The 27,955-nt window shown below is 42.6% G+C and overlaps 1 protein-coding gene across 4 annotated transcripts in view; it reads left to right on the forward strand.

The window, feature by feature from the left end:
- Positions 1-27,955, forward strand: part of ARHGAP24 (Rho GTPase activating protein 24) — a 181,287-nt gene that overhangs the window by 88,332 nt on the left and 65,000 nt on the right. Inside the window, exon 1 of one of the 4 annotated variants that reach the window (XM_014880579.2) lies at positions 22,512-22,693. The exons of the other annotated variants lie outside the window; for them this stretch is intronic. The gene's annotated coding sequence lies outside the window, so the exon portion shown is untranslated. Of the gene's footprint in view, positions 1-22,511; positions 22,694-27,955 lie in introns of those variants that run through there. 4 annotated transcript variants of the gene reach the window in all.

Genomic DNA, 27,955 nt, shown 5'->3' on the forward strand with positions numbered 1-27,955 from the left:
TAACCTTTTTTCCTGCCTTATAGCAGTGGTATATGCTAAGCCTGTTGTAAGCCTGGAATTAAATGGTGTGATCCCCAAGTATTTTCCCTGCTAGTAGCACGCATGGAACAAGCCCTTTCTTTCTGGTGCAGTACTTCCCTTCAGCCTGGCTGCATGTGAAGCATGAACTGTGCCCCAGGATACTGGGATGTGAGCACTGTGTGGAAGTCCTTAAGATTTGTGTACCATGCATAGGGAAGCCTTAGCACCAGTTAGGGCATTAGGTACCCTGAACAATAAAGGATTTTTCATAAGGTGTGGAAGAGAGGAAAACAAAACGTAAGCTGGGATTTTCCAGTCTGCTGAGCCTTGTTCTTTGAGACTCAATCATTAAAAGATTTATAATAAAAGAACTAAAAGTATCTATTAAAGGGTTTTTCAAAGACTTATTAAATAAGAGAGAAGTAGCCTTCAGAGATACTTATTCTTTGCCTTTTCCCCTTCCTGCACTGACTTTAAGGCACTGTTGTAAATAGCTGAGTGCACAACTATGCAGTGGCTTGAAGAGGCTCCACACTGGGCTCAAAACTGTAAGCATGGGCAATTTTAAGGCTGGGATTATGAAACGTAGCAGGTTTCTGCAGAGAGAAAGAAGGTTTGGGCTCTGGGTGCTATTTCTAACTACTAAGACATCTTAGATACTGATAGACTGCATAGAGCACAGGAGGTTGAAATCATCCTTCTGGCAGCATGTCCCAGTATGTTCTTGGGAATGCTTCAGGGCTGTGATCTTTATGCTTAGGTTTTTATGGATCTGTGTTAGGGATATGTGGACGTGGTGTTTGCCTACATGGAAAGTCTGCATGCTGTTAAGACCAGAAACCCCTGAGCAGACATAGAACACTCCAGACACCAGTTGGAGACTGAAAGACAATTAGAACAGAGTTAATAAATCTGGTGGAAAAATAGGTTTGAAGAGGTCAGCATGGAATGGGCACTCCTTCCCAGAAGAAGCAAGGAAATTGCAAAAGCCAGGAAAAGCCCACTCTTGTAATTGGAAGCCCAGGACCTAAAACATGGGAAGTAATGTAGCTTGCAGGAGAACTCAGAATCAACACAGAGCAAGCCAAGATGGGAGATTAAATTATCTATAAAACTGCCAGCATGAAATGGTTTGCTTTCCACTTCCAAAAATGTAATAAACATGTTGAAAATACAATTTTTCTTCTATTCTTGACTGTCAGTGACTGAAACAGTATCAGGTAAAATTCTCAGTAATGGGGAGACAACACTGTCATGGGTCTGCTATTTCAATTAGTTGAACTTATTCTGTTTAAGAAAACAGTGAAGCCAGGAAGCTTGGGAAATAAATGGTAAGCCAGACTCCCCTTAGTTCCTGTTTAGAGAAATGGTTGCTCTTTTAGGCTATTAAAATGTCTCCAGAGCATCAGCTGTGCATTTAGTGTCTGAAGAGATTGGCAGTTAATAACTTGAATTTAAGAGAGGCAGAGATAAAACTGTCCATCTGTGTTGATAGTGTTATGTCTTCTGATTTGTGTTCAGGGCTCATATTTCCTGTGGTGTGTGAGGACAGAAGTAGTTCACACACATTTCTAAAGACATCCAGAAAAGCACACACTGGAACGCAAAAGATGATTAAAATACCACAATTTGCTACTTACTATAATCAGTCCAGTCCACTGCATTTCTGAGTCCCTCATTGATGGAGTTCTTCTAATAAGGTTTTCAGTGAAAATGCTGAAATTTTGAGTAAAAATTACATATTTCACTCCTGTACATTTAGTAAAGTCAAGCCATGGCCACAAAAAATGAGGTACTGCATTTCTCTGAAAGACTGATGGAGATGAAAAAAACAACTTTTGTTATGCCTGTTACCCTTCTTCTGCTACTGCTCTCAGTGGAGAAAGAGGATTTGAAACTGTTGTTCTATTTGTCTTCTGTTACTCTGCCCACTGTAACCCAAGAGATTCTGGAGTCTGCATTTCCTGGGTGAACAATTAAGAAAAATAGTGCCTGTTGTTTCTGAAAACTTTTGATGAGAAAATACTGATTTATACATCTTGATGCCTGTGCTTGAGATAGTGTAGAAGTTTAAGGCGAACATAGTTTGTCTTTTCAAGTCACAGACCACTTTTAATTGTCATTTGCCATTTTTTTTCTTGCAATTTTTTTACCACTCTCTCATTTTCTATTTAGGGTGGCCAAATATTAGCAACCTGGAGTTGCCTAATCCTGGAAGATGGCAGTGGTCTGAGACTTGATCCTCTTCCCTCTATTGAAAACTGTTTGTGAAGGATGTTGAAAAGGCTTGGAAGAAGTGCTGACTTTCATTGGCATTAATTTTGAGGATTTAAAATTATTCTGGGCCTACAATGTTCTTGTTATGCCTGGTGCAAGGCAGATATGAAGAGATGCAATTCAATGAAATGGTTCTGTGAAAAGGTCACAAGATCAGTGTGCACTTTTGCTGCATTCTGGAGTAGCAGGAAAACCTGGAACACTGCTAAATAAATTCTAAAAATCTATAGTATTTTTAGGAATCAGAAATAGCATGGCATTATACAGCAAAAAGTAGCAGAAATGTGGGTAATTTAGTGTGTCACTACATTTTTTTAGGGTCAGACAACTTCTCTGAATTCTTCTGCATTGATTGCTCGGTGGGCAGTGCACTGAGTTTTCTCCATTGCTTTTTGAAATTGGATTAATAGCACTGAGGGCTGCTGACATGAACTGTACACCAACATTTAGATGGAAATTCCTGCCTTTCCTCCAGTGCTAAGGGATTTCCACTAGTCATTGTAACTTTAAAAATATTTATTCAATATTACACAACACAAAAAAATCTCCTGGAGACTCGTGCACAGCCAGCCTGGCCAGTGCTGGCTGGGTGAGCACAGCTTGGGGTCTGCACGGGCATCACTCGTTCTGCTGGAGTTTCTGTGGGGCTCTGCACTTCTCACTTCACTTGGCAGCTGCTGTCTGCATGAACAAATCCATCTCCCCTTTCCCACATCCTACTGGCATCCTGACCACAGGAAGCTAACGAAAGGAAAGATTATATACAGTACCTCTTTTTCAGGGTGCTCTGAGAATTAGGGATTTTACACAAACTCCAGATTTATATCTAGAATTCTTCTTGCAGTAGAGAAGCTTTTGCCCAGATTTCTGTCAAGGAATGCTGGCCTGGTGGACAGGATGGGCAAGCAGCCCAGCAGGCATCAGCTGGACATTCTGGGGCCAGGAAGGCCAACTGTGTTATGAGCAGGTGAGAGAAAGGTGCCTGGTCCAGTTTGGGCTCTCCAGTAAAAGGGAAGACCCTGATGTGCTAAATTGTCAGGGAGATGGCTGGAGCAGTGGCAGAAGAGGGAGCTGCTTCTTTTCAGCCCTGAGGAGATGAAGGGGATGTTATGTTGCTGTCTGTGGATATATGCTGGAGGGAGGGTACAGAGGAGGGAAGAGAGACAGAAATAAGCTTCACCTAGCTTTCCTAGGTGAACATTTGTATGTTGCTGATTGCTTTTACAGCAGATTTTTGATACCACGGGTAGCAGAACAAAAGTTTTGCTGCACAGGGATAAGGCAAAGGAGGTGCACACGCTATTTTTTTGCACCAGTATAATTGCTTAATGTTTATTTTGATCCCACCAAAGCAGCCTGAATCCCACAGCATCACACTAGCTTGGTGCCTTCCTCCTTTCTACTCTGACTTACACTTTCTTGCAAAGAGAGATAATTCCCATTTGCATTCAGGGTAGGACAGCCTGCTCATGCAGCTTCAGTGCTTCCAGGGATCCTTCTGTGTTTGTGCCCTGCCCCAGCTGGGTCTAGCTAGTGACAGGCATCCATATGGGAGGAATTTATATTGTCTGAGGAGCCTGAACACTGAAGTACTGTAAATGCTGTTTTCACACACTGCAGCTAATTCCCACAGTTTCCATTGCTTTAGGCTGTTGCTTCTGATGAAAAACAAACAGCAGAGTCTGGGAGCTGAGGAATGCAGTCTGCAGTAGTCAGCACACGGTGGCCTCTGCTGGGGTGGACAGATGGAGCTGGAAAGGGATCTGTGTGATGCCTGGACAAAACAGGGTGTACAAGCACAGCACTCCTCAGTGGCAGGGTCACAGTTCTTTGAGACTCTTGGAGCTTTATGGACTCAGTAGGGGAATTCATTTCAGGGCTGGATGCTTTACCCTGCCAGCAAAGGAAGGGATCCCTTGAAGGCACAGAAACTTCCAACTGTACAGTCAATAAGGCAGTTTTCCAGTCAGGAGCAAGTAAATAGAAATCCTCACTAGTGCAGAGTCTCTCCTGAGTTTCCTGATGATGGCAGGGTAGAGGAAGATTTCGGGGGTACACTGAGCAAGCACAGTAAATGTACCACATGGCTTTATTATGTTAGGATGGCCGTGGATGTCACAGTGATGCAGCTTCTCTGTTGTCCTATTGCCCGCCTTTTGCTCAGGCCTTTGTGTTCCTCTCTCAACCCGTGGTCTTTCCTACTGTTGCTTGAGTCCCCCTTGCCATTTGCATGCTGCATTTTCTCTTGAAGTGAAATGTGTGATAAAAAACTAGTCTGATTTGGACACTACATAATAATTCTTCTAGTGTGCATGACACATGGTTCCAAATGCTGATATTGGTGATCAGCACACATTTACCACACCAATAAATAATTCTCTACTTCTTGCACAGGACAAACTCAGCCTTTTTTGGAGGCTGCTCATGCACAGCAAAATACCTTGCTGTGTGCAGTATCTCAGAATTTTTACTTGGCTAATTCTGGAAGGTCTATGGAATTACCCTCTATATAATGCATTTTGTCTAACCACCATGTTGTGGTTTAACACGAAAAGTAATTGAATAATTTTTTCCATGAGCTGCTGTTGGACATCAACCAAGTAATTATCACAGTATCCATCCACCTGTTGGGAGGAATTAACAGTGGGTTTTGGGGATTTTTTGAGGAAACCCTTTCATATTTTACTCAGATGCAAAAATAAGTTTGTACACAAAGAGCTTGTTGCCAGTGCTACAAGAACCTTTTTATTCTTCCCTGTGAAAAAGTAGAGATAATCAAATGAAACTTTAAAGGAGCAAATTGTATTGTCAGTGGAACTTCAGACAGTGCACATCTACCTTTGGTTATTTGGGTGCTGGGAAATGCAGGTAAATCTATGTTATGAAGAACATCACACAAGGACCAGGCTTTGTTGGAAGTGAGTCATCAAGGTTCAGCTGTGTATTCATGACCAGGATTGGTTCATACCCAGTCACCAAATGGCTTTTTGAGACTCACAGATGCCCAAAGGACCTGCAGCATCTTCCTGCCAAACTTCAGTGTGTTTGCAGTCTTGCAGAAGGCTTCCTGTAGGCGAATGCCACACACTTATGTCGTTCACACAGCCTAAGCTGAAATGTGTGAGTCAGCCCTGGGCCGAGAAGGAAACCAATTTCTGGGTAATAATGCCATGAATGTCTGTGAGCTGTCTGGGAATGCCACAGCCAGCACTGTCCTTTCGCTCCCTGTGGGAAATGCTGCAGCTGTGTGCATGCATGTCTGCCACAGAGGTCAAGGGAAAGGAGTGTGTGCAGTTTTGACTGGTGTTCTTCCTCTTCACTGCATTTTGGGAAGAGGGGATATTTTTGTCATATTGACCGGATCAGATGTCACAGCTTAGTGTTACCAGCAGTGCCTGGGCTCTGACCTTGTGAATGCGACGTGAGTTCCCAGCAGGACAGCACGACAGGCTTTTAAGACAAGGAATCCCTGGGGACAGAGTATTCAGTGCTTAATATGTTTAGGAGTATTTCCCCTGTGATATGTAGCGCTTCTTATTTTGGCTATGTTACTTGGAAATTTCATTTGAAGTCACAGAGGTTCCTAAATGTTGTCTGCTTGGGATGGTTCAATTGTTTCAACATGCAGATGCTACTGAACAACTTCTGTGTAAGGCTGGCCTCCTGTCCTTTTGTAGATAAAAACAACAAAACCAAAAATACAATTTTCTGAGATGGAAAGAGTGTGCTTTATAATGCTACCTCTGTATATGTATCTATGAAATCTCATTTTAATTAAGATATGAGTGTAAAAGAGAGTTTTGAAGAGGGGTAATGCCTTGCCCATGTCCAGGAGGTTGAGGTAATAATTACAGTTATGGAGTTACTATGCCAAGTTCCCTCTGAGGAAAAGATGATCTTGGAAATCAAGTCAGTGCTTTTTTTCTCCTCCTCGCAGCAGCTGACTGACCACCCTTGACACACCTGACTCATAACAGGGAAATGGGGATGGGGTGGGGGGATAAGTTATCTGGAAATCTCTGCTGAGAAAGTAGCTGGCTGCACCAGTGTAGCTGCAAAGTGAATTGAAAAGTCAGTCACCAGAAACCTGAGTAGCTCTTCTTGTGCATGCAATAAATGTAGTATTTTTCCCAAGTCAGTGAAGATGCAGAGCAGATCAGGGACAGTGCTAGGCTCTCCCCTCTGCCCTGTCAGTTCCTAGAACTGCTTCAGCTCTGCAGTTGTCATAGATACAACCATGGCAGGCCATACTGAAGTGACCCAAGAAAAGGGGAAGTTATCCACTTGGAGGCACATTTTTCCCATAAGCCTTCAACCTTTAATGCTACTAACTCTAAACAAACCCTGACGTGGAAAAGTCTTTTCAGTTTCTTTTTTTCTCCTTCAAGTGTGGGAAGAGAAGTTCCACTCCTTAACCTTTGCACAACCATATATTAATCTAATTTCCTACTCATCTTGACCTAGTCATTTGGAAATTGCAGCTATACTTAATTTTATTTTTCTTTCTATATTTTTATATTATGTTTTTGTTGTTTCCCTGACTCTTGTTTTTTGGTTCAGCACTGGTTCATTAAACTTCAGTCACAAATAGCAGCTGGAGGGCTCACAGCTTGTTGTCATTTCAGCTAATCAGACATTTGTAGATCACAAGGGGTTATTGCATATGCATAGGGCATAGGGCTCTCTCCTATTGTTCTTTCCCTTTCTTGGGAGACTTTGGCTGATCACTGCTTTTCTCTATGTTGGCCTACCAGGATACACTTTTCTGAGAGCTTAGCATAATAATACTCTTTTTTCCTAGCTGATTCAAGAAGCTGTGCCTTCCTCTTCTCCCTGCTGCTGCTACTGTTGTCCTTGTGCAGTATTTTGGAAGTTAGCACAGGCATTTTAGGATGCTAGATTGCACCTTATGTTTTGCTGTACTTTCAGTCAGCAGGTCAAGTCCAACTGTTGTATCTCATCACTTAATTGAATAATAAAAAAAAAAGAATTAAATTTCCCTCAGAAGAAAAATAGTATTTTGTATTGCTGTAAGAAACATTGTAAGTTGCAGTTAAGCTGTAATGGCAGTAGTTCTGAGTGATCAGTAGCTGCCACTAGGTTTGATTTAAAGCATTAACAGCAAATGCTCAGATCTCAAGAGACGTAAGTTTCCTGTAGCATAAATGTAGTGGGAAAATCAGAAACTTACGCTGCTTTGAATTAAAAAGAAATAATAAACAAATTGAGTTATGGCTTATGATGGGCAGTTGACACAAGTATTTTTTTTTAGGGACATACACCTCTCCAAAGAGGGAAGGAGGTGACTTTTTTTCCTCATATATCTTCCATTTACTGAAGGCTTCACAAAAGATTTTAATTTGAAGCCTAAAATTAATAAAACTTTGATTAGCACCATACCTTTAACTCCCTGATACTGAATAGCATAACATCTTTTCCCATGCCTGTGTTTCGTTGCTGCAAATCCAGCAGTTCCCACGACTTGTTACAAATTCTTTCCACTAAAATTGCTGAATCTTGGAATTCAAGCTATCAAAAATTGCATCTGTGAAAGTAATGAATCTTACATCAAATCCTAAGTGATTTGACATCACTTCCTTAACTGTTTTCCATGTTCTCCCTCCCATTGCAACCCATTGCAAGTTTTCCTTTTTTCTTTTATTTAACTATTTTTTTTTTTTTAAGAACTTAGCTGTCCCATCTGGGAGCAGTTTTTTCTTTTTTGTGAAGGCTTTATTACTTAGATTGAAAAGGCAGTGTCATATCAAATACAGTTGCTGTTTTGTTACTTCGATTGCAGTAGAACAACACATTCAAAAGTCTGCATGAGCAAAAAATATCTCTATAGGCCTTTCAAAAATCCCACAGTTATGGATTTCTTGTGACCAGCAGGTACGACCCAAGTGTGCTGTAAGGGACCAGGCTGCCTCATCCAAGCTTCAGTGGCTAAATTGGAAGAAAAGCAAGTTTAAGTGACAGTAGAAATTGTGAATAGCTAAGTTATATTGCAGTGAGTTTTTTTAAACACACCAGACATTATTTTTAATAGAAACAGTAGCTTTGCTGGGGGCTATTGTAATAATGCAGCAGATGGCAACTGAGATTGTCTCTGCACAGTCACACTGCAGCATACACACAGACAGATATATATATATATAAAATTCAGTAGCCTGCTGGCTCCCAAAGGAGTTGACTGCATAATCAGATCACTGTACAGCTGAGCAGTCTCTGAATCCCAAAGTTCAGCAGATGTCTTGCTCCTCCAGAGCATGTGTATCAGAGAAAGAAAAAATGCAGGGAAAGTGTCCTGACTTCTTTCAGTGGTGTGGGGATGTGCCTGTTAATTCTGAGAAGTAAAACAAGATGTCCCTGAGAGATTGTTCTGTCCTGTATTGACTTTGCTTCTTCTTTTCTCCCTTAAAGTAAATGAGGTCAACTTGAGCTTTCTAAAACCCTTATTGGAAATCTTTTTCCCAGCATGAAAGAAAGTGTTTGATTGAGTTTCCAGTTAGGAAAAAAAACCCTTAGTAATATAAATTAGTTAACACAACTGAAGTAATGAAAAAAAGAAAACAAAGCCAAACAAATGAACATCAAGCCTTTGAATGTATTATATTTCCTTCCCTTGTCCAGCATAAAGCCAGGTGATAGTTGAGATTCTTGGTAACTGTGGGCCTGGCCAAGGAGTGTTTTGAGGGAAGATACAAGTGACTTTTATAGCAATAGGGCTATGTTAGAACCCTTCCACAAGGCATTTGCATATTCCATACAAGATCAAAACAAGGCAATAATAAGTCCAGTTAATTTTACTTACAGCTACATTTGAGGAGAGCTGTGTATGCTGTAACGTGCTTCCCTACACTTGCATCTTCCTTGATTACACCCAGTTATTATACATTATCCAAAGAAATTGCTGCTCAGCTATTTCCCTGCAAGGGTAATTTCTCTGTTAACACACTTTGATTCAGATGGTTGTCCCTAGATCAAAGCTAGGACAACAGGGCACACATCTGCTTAGAATTATCTTTATTATTAAATTAGCAAACAAATAATAACTTAAGAATATTTCTGAACCAACAGACTGTACAGGGAGCAAAGCTGGGCTCTTATTACCCAGTACCCATGGTACTCACCATGCCACTATACAGATGAATAGTTTCAGGTGATCCCTCTGCCCAAAGGAGATGGCAAATACATGCCACATTAAAATGGAGGAAGATTATATTTGTAATTGCTCACCATTTATCTTTTTCTTGAAACATTTATGGTTCATGAAACATTTATACCCATTTATGGTAAGAAGCAAGTAGAAAATAAGTGATTGCACAGGGTCTCAGTTTTCTGAGGCAGAAGTACACAGATGCATTCAGTAAACTTGAAGGAATAATTTACCTGCTTTCTTAGAGAGATGTGGACATTTTAGCATTACCTCCTGTTCTTCTGCAGAGAGGTACTTAATCTTCTCTAAGAGCGGAGCTCAGTGGGATTTCGTCGTAAAGTAGCTAAGAATAAGTGCTTAATAAAGAAGGAGTAAGTGCTGGTGAAATTATGCACAGCCAGTCCCTAATTCACTAGGGAATTTACTTAATGTTCATTCCCTTCATGTTGGCCCTTAGGATATTACCTTTGAGCAGAAAAAAAATAAAAATACTGTGCTTATGGGGCACAACTGGGGGATCCATGATGGCAGAGTAATGTGATTTGAGGATCCCCAGCACTGAATTGCTCCCTTCGAGTGGCAGAGCAGGGCTGGACCAGCCTTTTAGTCCTGCTCTTTTGCATTTTAATCCACCTGCTGTGTGCACTGCTCATCTCCAGGCTCCCTCAAGATGAAGCACTTCCCTGGGCTGAAATGAAGTCCCTTCTAGCTCCTGAATACATCCACGATGTATTCCTTGTATGAACTGCTAGGTCATATCCTCTCTCCTTGTGTTGTGGGCATGGCAGACTCTACCTGCTGAAGGGCCAAGCCAAGGCAGCTCTGATGACAAGCAGAGTTTTGAAAGCCAAGTCTCAGAGAACCTTCAAAAGGAGGCTGCTCACTTTGTAGTTCTCTGTAAGTCATGCTTAAATAATGTCAAATGATTTGGCATTTGCTGGTTTCCAGCTAAGTATGGTCCCAGGAGGGTGTAAAAGGAAAAAGAAAACTCATGCAGTAATTTTATAGATGAGTTTTGTAGGATCAGTTATGTTGAAAGATGCTGAAGTTCCTTTTGAGGTTTTGATCCTCTTCTTTTTGCACCTTCCCCTTCCTTTTCCCTCTGCTATAAAAGCATAACTTTATATTTACAGCTTGTGAATCACCTTAGCATGGACCCAGGTTGTTTTTCAACCTCTTATTATCTTTTAATATGCACTTGATCAAGTGAGCCACTTACTGACTAATTGCTCTAATTTGCATATTGATAAACTGAAGTGATGGTAACTGAGCTTGAAAAGCTCTCTGAGCAATTCCTGTGGAAGACAGGGAATATCTCTGTTAATATTGCTTTCATAAACTATATAGTTGTTCTCATTATCTTGGAGCATCTTTGATTCAAAGGGCATTTACATAGAATCACAAAAATGAGAAAACTTGTTTATTCAGACTGGAGTGGTTTTTGTTCAGAGAGGCAGATCTCTGGTAAGAGAGGATTGTACTCCTCTTGCCTCCGTTGACAGTGCTTGCTGTTTCTTTTGAAAGCCCTTTGCCCTTCTCCATTGTGTGTCTGACCCTGCAGCATTCCTGTGTGCCTCTGGCTCTTTGTGCAGTATTTTGAGATCAAACTGTTCACTGTGATACATTACATATTTTAGCTTTTGGAAGTGTAACTTCCCTAACTGGAAAAGAAACTATTACCCCATCAAAATGTACTATTTTCTTACATAATTCAGATGACCTGCTCCATAAACAGAATGTAGGGTCACATTTGCTTTAAACAGCTGTGTGTCCCTTTGACATTGCAGGGAATTACTTTGCCTTCACTGGTGACTGGATTGCTTTTTGTAATGCAAGCATTTAAAACTTTCATTAATGTGGTTCAGTGCCTGGGGCAAAGGCGTGCTGGCTCCTCTGCCCTCCCTTGTCCAGATGTGCTCTGCACGGTGCAGGCTGATCACTCATGGGTTGTGCCTCTGGTTGGATGCCAGGATGCATGGAGAGACTCTTCTGTGCACCTCCAGGTTTAACTTTGCCCTGGGCACTCTTGATATCACCAATATGTGGATTATGATACCTGGATTCCCTTCAGTGGCCAAGCTCTTCTCCAAGTACATTTTTGTTGTCTTAACTCACAAGTGCAGATTTTCAAGGAAATCCTGAACAAGTAAGACAAAATATGGAGGAAGGCCTATTTCAAATTAAGGCATGCTTTCCATCATTAAAGGTTTTCCCCCTGAAATCTTAAAAAAGGCTGCCTATAATCATATGGTATTTTCTCAAAGCAGACAGCTTTCACCAAGAAACTTGGCTTGTGCCTTCCTGTAGAGCAGCCAAAGGAGAGGTAATATTTACCAGATTTGACATGAGAGATCAGTAGGAATGTAAATAGAGTAGTCCTCCAAAAGACACTAAAGCCAGAGCAATCATCCTGCAGCTTTGACAAATTTGTTAACATCTGTTCTGATGCCATTTCTGCTGTACAGACCTTCCATTAACCATGGAGATGAAAGGGCTTTAATTAAATGAGCAGATTGGCATGTTAAACTTTGATAACATCATGCCATCTGGGTGGATTATATTTGGAATTCTCTCTGCAACTTCTTAGATTTAGGGTGTATTTCAGCTCTGCCCCAGTTATTTTTGGGAAGATACACTGACCCTAGAGCTCTGGGATTCCTAAGGCAAGGTGTCAGGCTCTTAAGTATGTATACCAAGATGTATATTGCAGCATCTTACTTCTGAGCTGCATATTTTTGGTTTAAATTTTTAGTTTTGCAGTTAGGTCTAACACTTCCTGGCTACAACTGCTACCTGTAGATTTCAGATAATACAAGGAGCATAAAAATTACTTATTTATCATAACTAAACTTAAGTCAATAGATAGGATGGGCTACAGATGAAGAAACCTTTAAGATGTACCCTAAAACCCCCACACTGTTCATATATTCATTCCCTGATTGGTTCATGCAAAGTAGTCGGTTCAAGAGAAGATTGCTCTTAATTAAGGTGGAAATTGATAAGTAAAATTTTGCAGTGCTTTAGATGCCTAATGTGCTGAGTGTATTCAGCTTACACTGTAGTATTTGTCATCCCTTCAACTTTGTAATAGATTGGAGCAGGGTGTTTAATATGATGAGATGCTGTTATAAATAAAAGGCTTTTATAGCTTCAGAGAAAATCTTTATACAGCTTAATTGTGTAGACAAGTTCAATTCCCAGGAAGGCCAAGAGGGAAATCAGTTGATAATTTTAATCTAGAATCAATTTTCTTTAAGCTTTTGAAATGTGCTCATCCAAGTTTTTCATGCAGCAGTTGGTTTCTGCTGAAGTAGCAGGTGGAGTGTAGCTGGTGTGTTACTTCGACTGGGCTTCCCTTTATACAAAACTGATTATCTGGTGAACAGATGAACCTGTTTGAGTTCAGGTAAATACCTACCTGTCTGCCAATACTTTCATCTCTGAGTGAGATAATCTTTCTGCAGCAACATATGAGCCGATGCTAAAAGTACTGTTGCTAAAGGCTGCCTTTCTGCCTTTTCAGCTGCAGGATGCTGTCTCCAATATTTCATGAACCTAAAGGAAAGGATTTGTCAGGACCTGAAGAGGTTTTAATGTCTGAACAACTGCATGGGAGGCTATGAATAAAGTCTGGTGGTCTGGATAGAGTGCAGGAAAACAGCTTCAGACTCTCTCTCTTCCCTAATAATGACACTTGAAAAAATTTATAACTTGGTACTTTATGTATCTGGTTTTTTCAGAGCACAAGATGCAAGGTTGTCTTTGACCAGTTAGGCCACCTTTTATCCAAGAAGCAGCAAGCTTCCTGACAAATGCCCATGACTTGCACTGTATTTCATCTCTGTGTCTGTGTAATCATTGTTTGAAGGAAAGATTCAGCTATGATAGGTGTGTTTGTAAATCCTGATGATGTCAGATTGTAGCTCATTTAGTATGGGGAAGGACATCAGGGGTTTGTAAGTGCTGTTAGTCTTAGGCTGTAATACCATGCCTGTGTACACATTTTGTGTAGGCTTTAAAGAGAAATCAATATGGGCATCAAACGAAGGAGTCGTGCTACCAGATGTAAGTATAAAGCCAAGGAACAGGGAGAAGGATACACAAAATATGGGATATTTATGCTTCTGATAGTGAATGCACATCTGCAGTTTGGAACATGCTGCATTTGTAGTATTAATGAGAAATTCCTGTATGCTTTTGAAGTCCTCTCACTCCACTTGAAGTTATTTAAAAGGTTTTTGCAGGACATCACATATCCTGTGCGTCACACTGTGTCTGAAGGTTGCCGCTCTGCAACTGTACTGGTTGGAAACATTTTGATTATTTATCCTTCAGTAAATAATACTGACTGCTTCCAAATGTTACTGAACAGTTGTGACTCCTGGGGTGGTAGAGTGTAGTATATAGATGTATGTAGAATACCTGAGCCAAGGCTTGTGGATTGTCTCTGCATTCTCTGTGAATAGTCCTGCTTTACAGAGCCAGGGTTGATTTGGCTTAGTTCCTCAAAGTTCCCAACGTGCTTGTAATTGACACAGATGCATTTAGGATGTAGCATGCTTCAGGGTGTTTAATTTCTTAGTGCTCCCTAAGGATGGTATGTTTGTAAAGGGAAAACCAACTGTGCTTTATCTCCTTTGAAAAGTGTGCAATTGTAGGAAGTGTAGGAAAAGGTCGCCTAAACAGTTGTAAGACCATGGAACTGTGTTGGACTGGTATAGGGGTGGTGATTACCGTCAAAAAAGTCACGTTCTTGATTCCCAGAGGATGAGGCACAACTGCATCTTGTGTTCCTGGCCACAGGCATCAGGGTTGCAGTGAACCTACTGCACAGGTCAGGGGAGCACAGCATGGGGGAATGCTCTAATGAGCCCTGTCAAAGTAAAAAGCTCATAAATATCACTAGAGCAGTGAATCTATCCCCAAGCCTCTGTTTGGGTGTAAAGGAGATCTTTCATGAAGGGCTGGCAGCAAGCCTAGATGTTTTCTGACAGGGCTCTGCTCTCAGCACGTTTTGATCCTGCCCTTTGGAAGATAGTCATGACCTGTTTCTTCCCTAGCCTGGACTGACCAAGAAATTAAGGGTTTTTTAGTAGCTGCCAAAAGTTGTTTAGTGAGTGTGACAGCTCAGCTCCATCAGCCAGCAAAAATGGGCTGCTCAGGTAGGAGCTGTTAGGAGTGGTAGATTCCAGAATTCCTCAGGGATGCCCACTCCATACTACAGCTGAGCAAGCCAAAATGGGAATAAGCCCGTGGCTATACCCTGCTACCACTTCAGAATGGGGGGTATCTGCTGAGGACACCTCTACCCTGGGCAAAGCAAATACGTAATTTATTTTTAGCCTTGCTAGCGATGGAGTGAGTAGTGGCAACAAATAGGGAACAAATACACTAGGAATTTCTGTTCCTGGAGCTGCCTCTCTCAGGTCTGTTTTAGATATTTCACTGTTGCCTCATCACATATTCAGCTCTTTGGTCCCCAGCACAGGAGCAAGTCCAGAGGTGGGATACCACTCTGAGCTACCTGGTCTTGTGAAAGGTGTCTCTGTCCATGGCACAGGAATTGGAACTAGATATCTTTAAGGTCCCTTCCAAACCATTCTATAATTCTATGATACATTCATTTTTCTATTTGTGAAAAGGGATAGAGATACTTGCTTAGTGCAGCCTAGAGGAATAATCTGTTTATGTAACAACCTTATCAAATATATTTTATTAGTGTTAGCCATAGGAAAAACTATTCTCCTGTCTTGGTGCCTCAAAGACAACAGTTGCACCTAGTAGACATTTATTATTTTAGGACTTACCTATGTGGGATATGGAAAATGAGTTTTCACTACTCTTTTGTCTTAGCTTATGAACTGCACAAAAGCTTCTGTGAACAGAAGCAAGATTTCTGCCTTCTTCCTGTGTTTTCCCTTGACCCTTTCTCAGAGTTAGAGTAATGCAAAGCACAGAAACTTATCTTTACCTTCCAGCTTGCTGTTGAGTCTGTGTTTTTGGAATAATATACTGATCTTAGCTGCCACGCTGTAGCTGATATGTGCCTCTCTGTGTGTGTTGTGAAATGGTGGTGCACAGCTAATTCTTGCCCTGTCCTTGCCATCCTCTCCCAGGACCTTTGGAATAAACATAAACTTATGGAAAGGAACAGTGATCTCTTGACAGAGCCCAAGTTACACAAGATGAGATAGGTCTCTCATGGAATTGATGCTGTAACCTAGGAAAACTACTGAAGTCCATATGTGTGATTTTTGCATAATTAATTTTCAATAGATTAGCTCTAATCGATTTTCTTGTAGGGTCTTTGAAGGTCCCACAGATTATATATAAAGGCAAAGCCTCTTTTATTGAGCTGGATATCAGAGGTGCTACCGATTACAGCCATTTTTATTGTGATGCTTCTCCAGCAGCCATGGGAGTGAAGCCAGAGTCTCATTTCATTGGAGCTGATTTACAGGTGGCAGGCTATGGCAAGTTTCAGTCATCTCAAATTAGGGCTGTGTTTGAGCTGATGACCCAGGAGGGAGCAGCTTTAAAGAGCTGGATTCATAAAGGATACTGCAGATGAACTGTACCACCCTGGTGTCACTGAGCTGTTGGAAAAATTGCTGGGAAACAAACCCGGAGGATGTTGTGTCTGTTTCTCAAGGGCTAAGAGTTTGAGAAGTTTTGCCGTGTAAGAGCAAATAATGTGCTTTTCTGGCTCACATGGAGAGTTGTTTTCCATGGTCAAACCTCAAAACCACGTTCACCTTCAGAACCTCTGCTTATTTTTTGACTTCCTATCTGGATTTGAAACCAAGATGTTGCTGTCACCACATTTCACTATGATCCAGAGGGAGACAGGTCCCATGTGCTCTCCTTGACTGAAAGTTGACATGATTATGTAATACGTCTTGAATCCACATCTGAGCTTTCTGAATTCCGTGTTTAATTAATAAATTTTTATTTACTCCTTCTTTTCATAAACCAAGGAAATAACAGCTGGTGTTTGCTTATGTCAAGTTGACAGATGCATCACACAAACACCATACTTTTTCAGCATCAAAACTGAAAGGGAGTTAATATCTGAAGGCCAATTTGTGGATGCATCTGTGTTTATGAACCTGTTCATTCCAAATGTAACAACCAGATATAAGGGGAAGATAGAAAAGATGTTTTCCTTACGGATTAAAATTCCACAGTATTTTTTTTTCTGATGTTTTCTTCCAGTCCTGCTATAATGTTTCTCCTATTTCCCATTCCCCTTAGGAGTAAGTTCTTTGAAAAATAGCATATTTTGGCAAATTTTTCTTGTGACCTAGCTCTTGGAGAGGGGTTCTCTAAGCTGCAAGGCATAACAGCAGCCAAAAATGTAATTGGGCAAGTTAAATAGTGTGCAGCTGAGAGCCCTTTGCATGGTACAGCTGACAGAAGCTTCCATGAGAAGATCTCAGCATGATATTCAGAGTTATTTGGGCATCCCTGAGGGCTGCATGAATATAACCAATTCGAAGCCCAAATATACAAACATATGGAGAAAGACTAATTTCTTACATATCAGTTGAACTGTATTTGGACTGCAGTGAAGTTGGAAGGAAATGGAGGAGAGCACTCTGGAAGATTTATTCTTGTGCTGGAATATGCAAAACCAGATGCTGTATCTGTCTCACAGAGGCAATAATTTCTGTGATTGTAATGTCCTCTTTGCTGTTATGGTTGTGTGTGTGACTGACTTTTCACCTGTCCCTGAAATGCGTACAGCAATTTTATCCAGCAGAGTAACTGAAAGAACTGTTCAGCTTCTCCTAGGAATGTCTAATAATGCCTACCACTCTAATGCTGCCTTTAGTAATGTTGAGGGATAAGCTGACAGCTTGGCTTTCAGCAGAGGTTATTTTATTGACAGCAGGAGACTTGCTGATAAAGTGGAGGGCAGATCCATATCTGGACATCCTCACATTTTCTAGGCACTTTTAACAAAGAACCCCAAGTGTTCCTGTCACACTGAATTCCCTAGAGCACTTAGGGATTTATGGGTACTTTAAAGATTCTCCTTGTAGTCTTCTGCAAGTACCTACACTGCATGGCTGTCTTTCTCCATACCTCCTTCTTTAATATATTTGTGGTCATATTGTTAAACACATGCTGTAAAACACAAGGGATATGCTCAACAGCTAATTCACATTTCTGGGTGTTACTCCCATTTTGCATGGGTGTAGCTCAGCTGGCACCTCTGAAAATGTTCCTGCCATAAAGTACTAAAAGTGAAGAGAAGAAGAGGCTCCAATCCCACTTAAGCACACACTGTGAAGAAAAAGATTTTGTTCTGAAGTCACATGAAGTATTAAAAATTATCCCAGTGTGCAAAGCTGCAGTCTCTCCAGGAATAAGGAAGAATCTTTTCAGTGGTATGTGAAACAGATACTTTTAAGTGGCAGATCCCAAACCCTAGAGGCAGAGCAGAAATCACTAAGCAGTTGGTTTCGTCAGTTAAGAAATTTAATTTATTGCTGGTGGTGGTACTTGGGAAGAAAGTAAAATGTCTGGCAAAACAGCTTCCCTCACCTCAGCCAGCTGGCACGAAAGGAAAACTTGTTGAACAGTCTGGATTCAGGGAGCTGCAGTCAGGACCATGACATTTGCAGTGTTGCTGTGTTTCCCATCTTGCTGCCCCTCCCCTTGTTCCCTGCCCACCTACACACACAGCTGCTCCCTGCCCTGGTGTCCACCAGTGTCCAAAAATTTGAGGAACGCAGCCCCACAGTGCTGTGGCCAGTACTGCGCCAGCCACTGGAACACGTGCTGTTTACAAAATACGGCTCTAAATATTCCCTGGTGCCACGGACAACACAAGTGTGAGGCAACAAAGGCAACAGAAGGAGATTTCTTGCCTTTTCTGTGAACTGTAGGAAAGGTAGGAGGCTATTTCTAGCACAATTTTTACTGGGGGCAGTGACTTATCTGGCAGTGGCATTCATTCTGCTCCTCTGAGCCCTCGGGGAGAGCAAGTGGACCCAGGGACTCTCCAGGATTGTGGCACAACTTTTCCTTGGTTTCTTCAGCACACTCCCAAGCCCAGCTGATTCACTTAGGTACAGTAACAGAGAGGATTACGGCTAAACCTGATTGGTAATAAGGAATCCTACAGCACAAAGCCTTGGAATTTTGTTTCAAACAGTTAAAAAATAACTTCTGTTTTCCTCATGTGCTTTTGACCAAAATATGCAATAGTCTTACAGTTTGGCTACCAACCAAATTCATCTTGTAGTCTCTCCCACAACTGTATGGGGGACCATCACACTCTGATTTAGGTGGATGTTCAGGAGGAATTTTCTCAGGAGGACAAAGGGGTTTAACCTCAGCCATTCACATGAAAAATGGTGCATACTTGCTGTGATGTGGTTCAGTTGTCTGCAGGGCCTTGGCAGTAGCAATCTCGTTGCGAGTCCAGTAGTGAACTCTAAATCTTGGCAGCTGTGGTCCAATATTTCCACTCATCTTTCCATGCATGGTGTCAGCCAACATCTGACTCTTTGGAGAGTGGCTGACTGTTAAATACTTACATCACCGGCTCGCTGTTAAACAGGAGAGGCGAATTAGTCACCAACAACACTGAAAAGTTCTTAACACTCTCTTCACCTCCATCTCACCAGCACTTCTGGGTCCTAGGCTTTGGGAACAGCAATCCAGGTTGGTGCAAACACAAATCCACCACTGTAGGGAGAGGAAGAGCTGGTGTGTAAACTGTTTCAGGAGCTTGACCCCACAGATCAAGGGGCTTTGACAATATCCATTTGAGGGTGTTGAGAGAGCTGGATAGTTTCATTTTAAGTCTGCTCCTCCTAATCTGTGAGAAGTTATAGAAATCAGGGGACATCAGAGAAGGCTACAAAGAAGGCTAAACTCACCTGGATCTATATGTAGAGCTTAAGGGAGGATCCAGGAGATTACAGGCCCATCAGTGATATTTCAGTTCCTGGGAAAGTTACCAAAGGAATCCTTCTAGGAGATATCACAAGATATATTAAGCAAGTGTTGGGAAAATCCAGGATGGATTCACCAAGGGCAAATCGCTCTTGACAGAACTGATCACCTTCTATGGCAAAGGAACTGCTTGGCCCAAACGGGGCGGGCGGTGCACATTGCTTACCTGGATTTCTGCAGGGATTTCCATATTGCTTCCCACAGCCTCCTCCTGGACAAACAGACACATTATGGATTAGACAAGTGGTCCTTGCAGTGGGTGGGGAGCTGGCTAGCAGGGAGCACCAGGCTGGTGACCTGTCACAAGTGAGGTCCAACAGGGATCAATATTGAGCCCAGCACTGTTTAATATCCTCACAAGTGATCTGTGTGATAGGACCAAGTGCACCCTGGTAAGGTTAGCCAATGATTCCAATCCAAGTGAGGAAGGGAACACTTCAGAAGGGAGACTCACCCTGCAGGAATACCTGGATGGGCTGGAAGAGTGGATTGCCTGAACCTTATGAAGCTCAACAAGGCCAAGTGTAAGGTCTTGCACCTCAGAAAAAACATTATCCAGGGGTGCAGGGCTGTGTGTGTGATCTGCCTGGTGGGAAGGAGCTCTATGGAAAGGGCCCTAGGGGTCCTGGTGGGACAGCAAGCTCAGTGTGAGCAAACCAACAGGGTGGTGGGATGCACCAATAAGAGCACCACCAGCAAAGATAAAGGATCATTATCCAGTTCTACCTATTGCTTATAAGGCCACACTGGAACACTGTGTTCAATTTTAATCCCTACAATACAAAAATTTTAGACAAGCTCCAGAGGAGGGCCACAAAGATGATCAAAGGACTGGGAATGCTGCCATATGAAGAAAGGCTGAGAGCTGAGTTTGTTCAGCACTGAGAAAAGAAGGCTGAAGGGAGGCCTTATATCACCATGTTCCAGTATTTAAAGGGTGCCTACAAAGATGGAGACTCCTTTTTGAAAGGAGTTGCATGGAAAAGGTGAGGGCTAATGGTCACATGTTACTCCTGGGGAGATTCCAATTTCTGTGATCATTCCATGAACTCACTGGAGGAGAAGCAGCTGCAGAAAGCAGGCTGCTCAGACCTGGGGGACGGGTGATGTCTGTAGCTCTCTCATTGCCCTTCTAACTGGGTAGAATTGTGAATTATTCAGAAAAAAAAAAAAAAAAGTTGAGTGTGATACTTGCTCCACATGACTGCAAGAGGCTGTGACCTAGGGCTGTGTTCATATTACCAGCAGTGTTCCCATGGATTTTGGTAGGAAAGGAGCTGCTTTGTAACCTAGGAATATGATGTATTAGGAGGGGAATATTTCTCTCCTACAGTGACTTCACTGGGTGCAGCTGGTCCTCAAATGTGTTTTGAAGTAGTTTCTCATTAGGATCAACTCATGGGAAGTAACAGATGGTGAAGTGAGACTAAATTAGTGGGAACGTTGTGCTCCGTTAATGCTCTTTTTCTCTATAAATAATAGCTGGGGAGTGGAGCAGGAATGAAGACACTGTTGTGCTTGTGGCTACCTCTCTGCTACGTAGATGTTATATGATGCCTTCCAGCATGTTTGGTCAGCACTAGAAAGGAGTAGAAGGAATTTGCCAGCCCTTTCACGAGGGCAAAAATATTGCAATTCTGCTGCAGAACAAACAAAATCCAAGGAATGCTCAAAGGCTTATGAGGGGAAACAAGTGTGGGAGACAATTTTACATTAACCGACAGTCTTTTCAACTTCTTCCTATGAAAGTGAAACAAAACTCAGCATCTCTCCTCTGATATTCCCAGTAAGTCTCCAACTTTTTAGTGTTTACTTCTATCTTAAAATCTTCCTTTTAAATATATGTATCTTAATAAGACTTAACTTGCTGTGGTTTAGACATCCTGGCTTGTTGCCAGGTACACTTCACAGCTGGAGCAACTACCAGGAGAATCACTGTGGCTTTACCAGCCTTTTAGAATGCCACAAGTGGCTGCTGCCAGCCGTCACCTGCCCCTTCCCATTTATTTGTGTGCCACAGTGTGAATATGTGCGAGGCTGGCATCCACAGACTGGAAGTTTTACATTCAAATCTGCATCTGACATCCCAGCTCAGATATTGGCAGCAGCTCTGGCATCTTTGTCTTGAATGACATCTTGTGCAACTTTGGTCTTCAGTGATTTTTTTCAGGACCCAGCAACAAAATGTTTCCCAAAAAATAATTCCTCCTGAGAATTTTTTTCTGGACTTGTCAGCCTGTGCCGTAGACTTTCCTTATAGGGTATTCTGTAGATTTTTTTGCAGACCTTATTCAGTGCCCTGCAGGACATTTGCTTTTGTTAGTGATCCTCTTGAGGTGTTAGCCAGAATAAAATCCTGCTCTTGTTTCCCATGCTAGTCCTAACTCCACAGTGGAAGCAGGTGCTCATACTATTACAAACAAACAACACAAACCTAACAGTGTGAAACTTTGATTTGCAGGGGGACATAGGGATCTCTGAACAGCTCAGAGACTAAGGAGATATACTTCCTCCAGGGATCTTTTATCATAAAAGCAGCTTAAGTGACTCACTCTTTCCCGAGGATATTCTTAAAACAACTCCACTCAGTTCGTCTTTTAGTGGTCAGAAAGAAGATTTATTTTGTGCTGTCTTTCAAAAAAACAAAAAAGGAAGAAAGAAAAAACATCTTACATCTTTTGAAAAAAGTCAATGGCTGTATTTCCAAGATGATCTGGGCTGTATTAGAGGTCTGTACGGCTCTCTAATGCATGGGCTGACTGGCACTATCTTCACTCAAGCAAGTGCTCCAGTGAAAAATTCAGTGCTATTTTTAGTTCCCTTCCAACAAACTGCCTGATTGTAAGGCCTGGGGAACCGTGACACCGTGATCGTGAGGGGTCCGCTGGAAAAGGCAGAAGGACGAGGCACGGCAGCGTGCTGGCTACGCCGGGAATTCCGGCTGATGCACAGAGGACCACGCCAGGAGCAGGTATTTTAAATCATCTCCTCAGCCTTGGTCTGCCCACGAAACGAAGCTGCTGGCCAGAGTCAGGGCATGAAAGCGTTAGCTGGCTGGCTCTATCTGCTCCTGCCCTTAAAGATTTCATTCCATAAATTCCTGTCCTGACCGTCAGCTTTTAAGTCGTCTCCTCTCGTTTCCTAGCCTTTTCTGGGATTTTGCAGGATCTTTAGGCAAGTTAGCGAATGGCAGTAGCGGCAGAGAGATAAGTTTCCCGAGCGGAAGGCGTCGTGCTCCGGTGGAAGCCCCGCCGTGGCCGTGCCCGGGTGAGTAGCCGGGAGCAAGCAGCGGCTGCAGCGGGCAGAGGACGCGGCCGGCCGGGCTCGGTCCCAGGGGCCGGAGCGGTGCCCGGGCCGTGTCCGAGCGCCAGCGGCCCGCCGCTGGCAGCCAGTCCCGGGGGGTCCAGGGGCTGCTCCCGGGCGCGGTGGTCGCCATTCGTGGGCGGTGGAGTCACGGCGGGACGGGCGGGCAGGGCGCGGCCGCCGGGGCCAGGTGAGCGCGGAGGCTCCTGGCCCGCAGGGACGGGATGAGCCGCCGCGTCCCGCCCGGCTCCAAGAGCTGCTGCTGTGTCACAGCTCTGCCGGCGTGCCTCGGGAGCGAGGATCCCGGCCTGCTGGGGACGCGGTGCCCGAGCGGCAGCTGGGCTCGGCGGGGAAAGTTGTGCGTGTGTGAAGTGCCGTGGGGAGCGGGGCAGTGCTTTGCCGTCTCGCATTTGCACCCTTTTGTTTCAACTCGGCTGTGCAGCGCTTGCGAATTCCTTGCTTCAGAGTCAGAGCCAGGCTTCGGAGTGAGCGCTAATGCAGTTTAGCTGCATTGCTGTGTTTTAAAATAACTGTGTGTGTTTCACCCTTAATGATACCATTATCTTAAAATAGCACCATGTGCTGCCTCCCTTGAGTTACTTGGTAGAAAAAACAAGGAAGGGGAACTGCTGAATTCCCACGAACTTTATGTTCAGAGATCCTGGTAGGCTTTCAGCATGCTGGGCTGCTCTAGCAGCCCTTCTCCCTGTATTAGAAATGTGTATTACCAAACTGCTCTCTGCTGCTGTGGTCACGTTCTCTGCCCTAGGTGTGCTTAAGGTACTTTTGAAAAAGCAGGTGAAGTGGCAGTTCCATAACGGGGTTTTTAGTGTACTCCTGCTAGATCTGTGCGTTTGTATATTAACAATGCAGGTGGTACAACCAGAGTGTGTAACATGTATAGCATGTGTTGGCTTACTTCTGCATTAACTGTGTTATATAATTAGCTAATAATCAGTCATGCTCATGTGAGATGGAATAGTTAATGTTTTAGTGCTTGTCTAAAAAAAAAAAAAAAAAGATTAAAATTTAAGTACCCTGTTTTGTTCTCACTGGTTGTGGCCAATCCAGATTATTATCCTCCAGAAATAGTCTTCATCACTAGTTGCCAGTTGCAGCACTAGTTACTAGAACAAAGGCAAGTAGAATGAAAAGTCAATTACTCCATGGCCCTAATTCAGTAAACTGAGTCTGCATGGTGTAGAACTTGTTCTTCTTTCAGAGTAATTAAGGTGAATTTGTTGGGTTTTCTTCTGGCAAAAGGTAGAGGCAGATGAGATTTTATTAAAACTTCAGTGACAAATGTTTTAGTGCTAGGGCACTTCTCTGGGATGTGCTGTACATGTCAGTGTAGGTGAAAGCTCTGTGTTTGCTTATGGTGATCAAATGCACAGATTTTACCACACGACTGGAAAGGCTGACTGGATATTTCTTAATCAGTGTTGTCTCTTCCCATCTACTCGTCCTGTTATCCCAAGTGTTTCCAAGGGCAGGTACCACACAACCCACTTCTAGAAATACTCGCTGGCATGTTGTAGTGTTTGTGTTTGCAGAGGACACTTGTGCACAGTACAGTCCTGATACCTTTTAGGTGAGGAGTCCAGCTGGTGTCTGTCACATGCTGGAATCAGTCTGGCACAGGGGATGCTCTGTGTGACTTTAACTGCATTGTCTAATTTTGATACTCTGCTTCCTCTGTGTTGGAAAGACACGTAGCCCTCAAAAGACAAACTCCATTTCCTCAGGGTTACTGCAGTTCTTCTCAGCTACCTCCAGATGCTGTCAACTGTCCTGCTTGAGGACAGCTCAAAGTCACAGCAGTTGACTTGGCGTTTGGTAGTGTGAATATGAGAGGTGAGGGGAAGGGAGTTGCAGTGCTTCTGAGAACTGTTAAGAAGTGAGTATGTGTTTACACAACATTTGGATATAAAACCCCTCTTTTCTCTTCCCTCACACCCTTAAGCCTTTTCATTAGGTCAGTGGGTGAGGTGCTGGGCTGCTGGTTGTTCCTCACACCCTGAGCCCAGGAGAAGGTGGCCCTGCAGGGTGTGTTGTAGCACCGTGATTCTGGAGTTGCTCATGGGTATTGTAGAGCTCCTTTCCTCTGCTCTGCGGGATGAACTGCTGCCTCTGGGCTTCTCTCTCCTAAACGGGGTTACAATTGTACTTCAGTGCCTGTGCAGGTCCTGAGACAGGTCAGAAATCACATTTGAAGGAGGTGAAGTATCTTTCTGCCTTTATTGTACCAGTTGAGAAGTGATGGATTGCACATAAGCTCTGCACCTGATATGTTTTGCAGGCCATAAATCCAAGCAATGCAGCCCAAAAGCAACCTGTAAAGTCCAGACTGACATTGTCATTTAAATGTCCATTCAGAGGAGGAATACTGGTTTCTGAGCTATGGTTAAAGGTGAGCAGGTGTCAGATTCATTCTCATATCCTCTAAATGCAGTGCAATAAATCACAGTTATCTGTTCTAAAACAGCTTTCTGGGATTTTTTGATTTTTTTCTCCTGATCTTTGTTAGCTAATTCAAGTAGAAGTGGCTTATAAATTAAACATCATTTTCTAATGAATCCAGCTCATCCTTCTTAAGCCAAGTCTGATACAAAACCAAACTAATTTTAATCATTAAATGAAGTCATTGACTTTTTTGTCTGTGAATGTCAGATGGTAGCAGATTACTGAAGTACTTAACCTGAACATTATCCATAGACTGCAGCTCCCTCTTCTTCCAAGATATAGTTATGAAATGTGCTAATACCATGCATGTAAAAAGTTGCAAGTTCTCAGTGTTCATTCCTGCTGGCAGAGGAGCAATTAGAGCCTTCTCTTGGCAACAGATATTGTGAATAATGCGGGTTCCTTTATTTAGTGATGAAAATAACTGTCAGACTTTCAAAATGACCAGGAGCATGTTGGGGTAATTTAGGCTGTCAGAAGAGCTGCTCTGTGATGCCTCTGAAACCTTCCTCTTTCCAGGTATGCAGCTAGATCCTGGACCAGTGCACTTTTCAGCCTGGCAACAGGGTAAAGAGGAAGCTTTGTACACAAAACTAAAGAAGTCCAGTTTCTGTGCATGAGAAAGGTGTCAGAGAATACCTGAAATTACATGTTACACTTAGCCATAAATAAAATGAAGCAGCAAAGAATGTTTGTGAAAAATAGGCATCATATGTTTAGAGATGAGATGGGCTAGAATAGAATAGAAATAGAGTAGCATTTTTCATTTGGAAAGGACCTATAAACGTTCATTCAGTCCAACTGCCTGCCCACTTTGTTTGACCAAAAGTTAAAGCTTGTTATTAAGGGCATTGTCCAAACGCATCAGTCTTGGGGCAACAACCACATGCCTGAGAAGCCTGTTCTAGTGTATAATATCCTCTCAGTAAAGAAATGCTTCCTAATGTCCAGTCTAAATGTCCCCTAAAGTAGCTTTGAACCATTCTCATGCAGGAAAATACAGGTAATAGTCATCTGTCTATGTGCTAAGAGTGTTTCCTGAAAATGTGTGGAAGAGCTAACAACATCCAGCAGTTGTTTCAGCTTCCTTGTTTGCAGTCTGCTTCAGGCTTCATTTGGTTTCCTTTATTCTCCCCCTGGGATATCTCCATTCCAAGTGTGTTGGATTTGTAATGAGGAAGCACTAGGTTTCTAATACTAAGTGAACAAACCCCAAAATATTTCCTCTAACAGTAAAAATTCACCATGCTGTGGATTTAAAGCTTCAGCCAGTTAGGAGGCCAATGGATGGTGGTTTGTTACCAGAGGAAACAGATAGTGTATTTTGGCACCATTTGTTTACATCCTCCCGTGGCCTACCATTGAGGTCTTTGTTTCAATGTAAAGGAGGGTTTGTGGCTTTGGACATCTCTGTTACTGGATGCTACTAGCATGGAAACTAATAAAATGATAGGTTGAAGGTGTAAAATATAGGCCCAGAGTGACTTAAAATATGGGAGAGATGGCTGTACAATTGCAGCTTGCAATAAATGGTCAAAGATAAAATGGAAAAATCTATCCTTATTAGAGAGGTGGTGTGTGCAATATATTTGTTTAGGCACTCAGAATCAGGAGAGTTATGGCTGCTTCAAATGAGAAACATGTTCTGAGGAAATACTTTTTTCATTTAAACTTGATTTGAGGAGGTTTGAAAGTAGAATTCATTTTTGTGGAATTAGATTATACCCTGGTTGTTATATTTCACTCTTCTACATCATCTTGTCTTTCTTAGTTCCACAAATAGCTTTTTCAGCTTGGTTACCACAGGCAAATGCCTGTAAGTAGCATTTTTGGACACATAGGAGTGAATCAGAAATACTGTGGTTGGAAGTTTTACAGTCATTAGGAAGAGGCATCAGAGCAATAGAAGGTCACTTGGCCAGATTTAAGCACACTCAAAGTTTTGGGGATTTTTTTTTCAGAAACAGCTTGATAATGGTGAGGAGATGGTGCCAGCAGCAACCTCAGTGGTGAATCACAGTATCATCTGCCTTTCTGCAGCCAATGGAAGCTGCACCTCACATGCTCTTCCTTCAGAAATCCGGGTGCATGCCTTACCCAGATCACACTGTGATCACTAGTACTGGCAGGAATGAGTCTTTGGCCACAACCACATTTAAGTACTGACATCCTGAGGGGAAAAAAATGAACATGGGCTTATCTTTGCCTTTTTTCTTCCTCCAGAAGATGGGTGGATAGACTGGGAAAGGCAGATCTCGTTTTGCCTTTCCCCTGGGGTACCCTGCTACATGGCAGAGCCTGTGTCTTTGTGGCTGGCAGAGGTGAGGGGTAGGACACTGCCTAAGAAAGCAGCTAATGGAAGCAGTGGAGCAATAGAAAGAAAACGCTGAGATCCTTCACCAAATAAATTCTTACCTTAAGCAGTCCTTGTCTGGTTCTAAAAGGATGTGAGGCCGCTGGTCGGATCTATCTACTTTATAAAGGGCTTTGAATACCCTGATTTAAAAGGAAGGGTATTTAAAGGCAAAGCAGGAAGGGCAGCTGTGCAAGTGCATCAGCCTTACTCCTGTACTCCTTTCCAGCCTTACAAAACCTGACCTAACACCCTGAGCTTCACACATGGAGTAGAGAGGACTGTTAACAGAAACAAATGCTGTGAGGATTTGGGACAGAGAAGATGACAAATTGCATAAACTTTTGGTAACCCTAAGGGCACCTAAGTGAACTGTCAAAAGCATTTTGTGGGCCAGCTCTCCAGCAGGA

This window comes from Sturnus vulgaris, chromosome 4, assembly GCF_052056855.1.
Source record: "Sturnus vulgaris isolate bStuVul1 chromosome 4, bStuVul1.hap1, whole genome shotgun sequence".
Lineage (NCBI taxonomy): Eukaryota > Metazoa > Chordata > Aves > Passeriformes > Sturnidae > Sturnus > Sturnus vulgaris.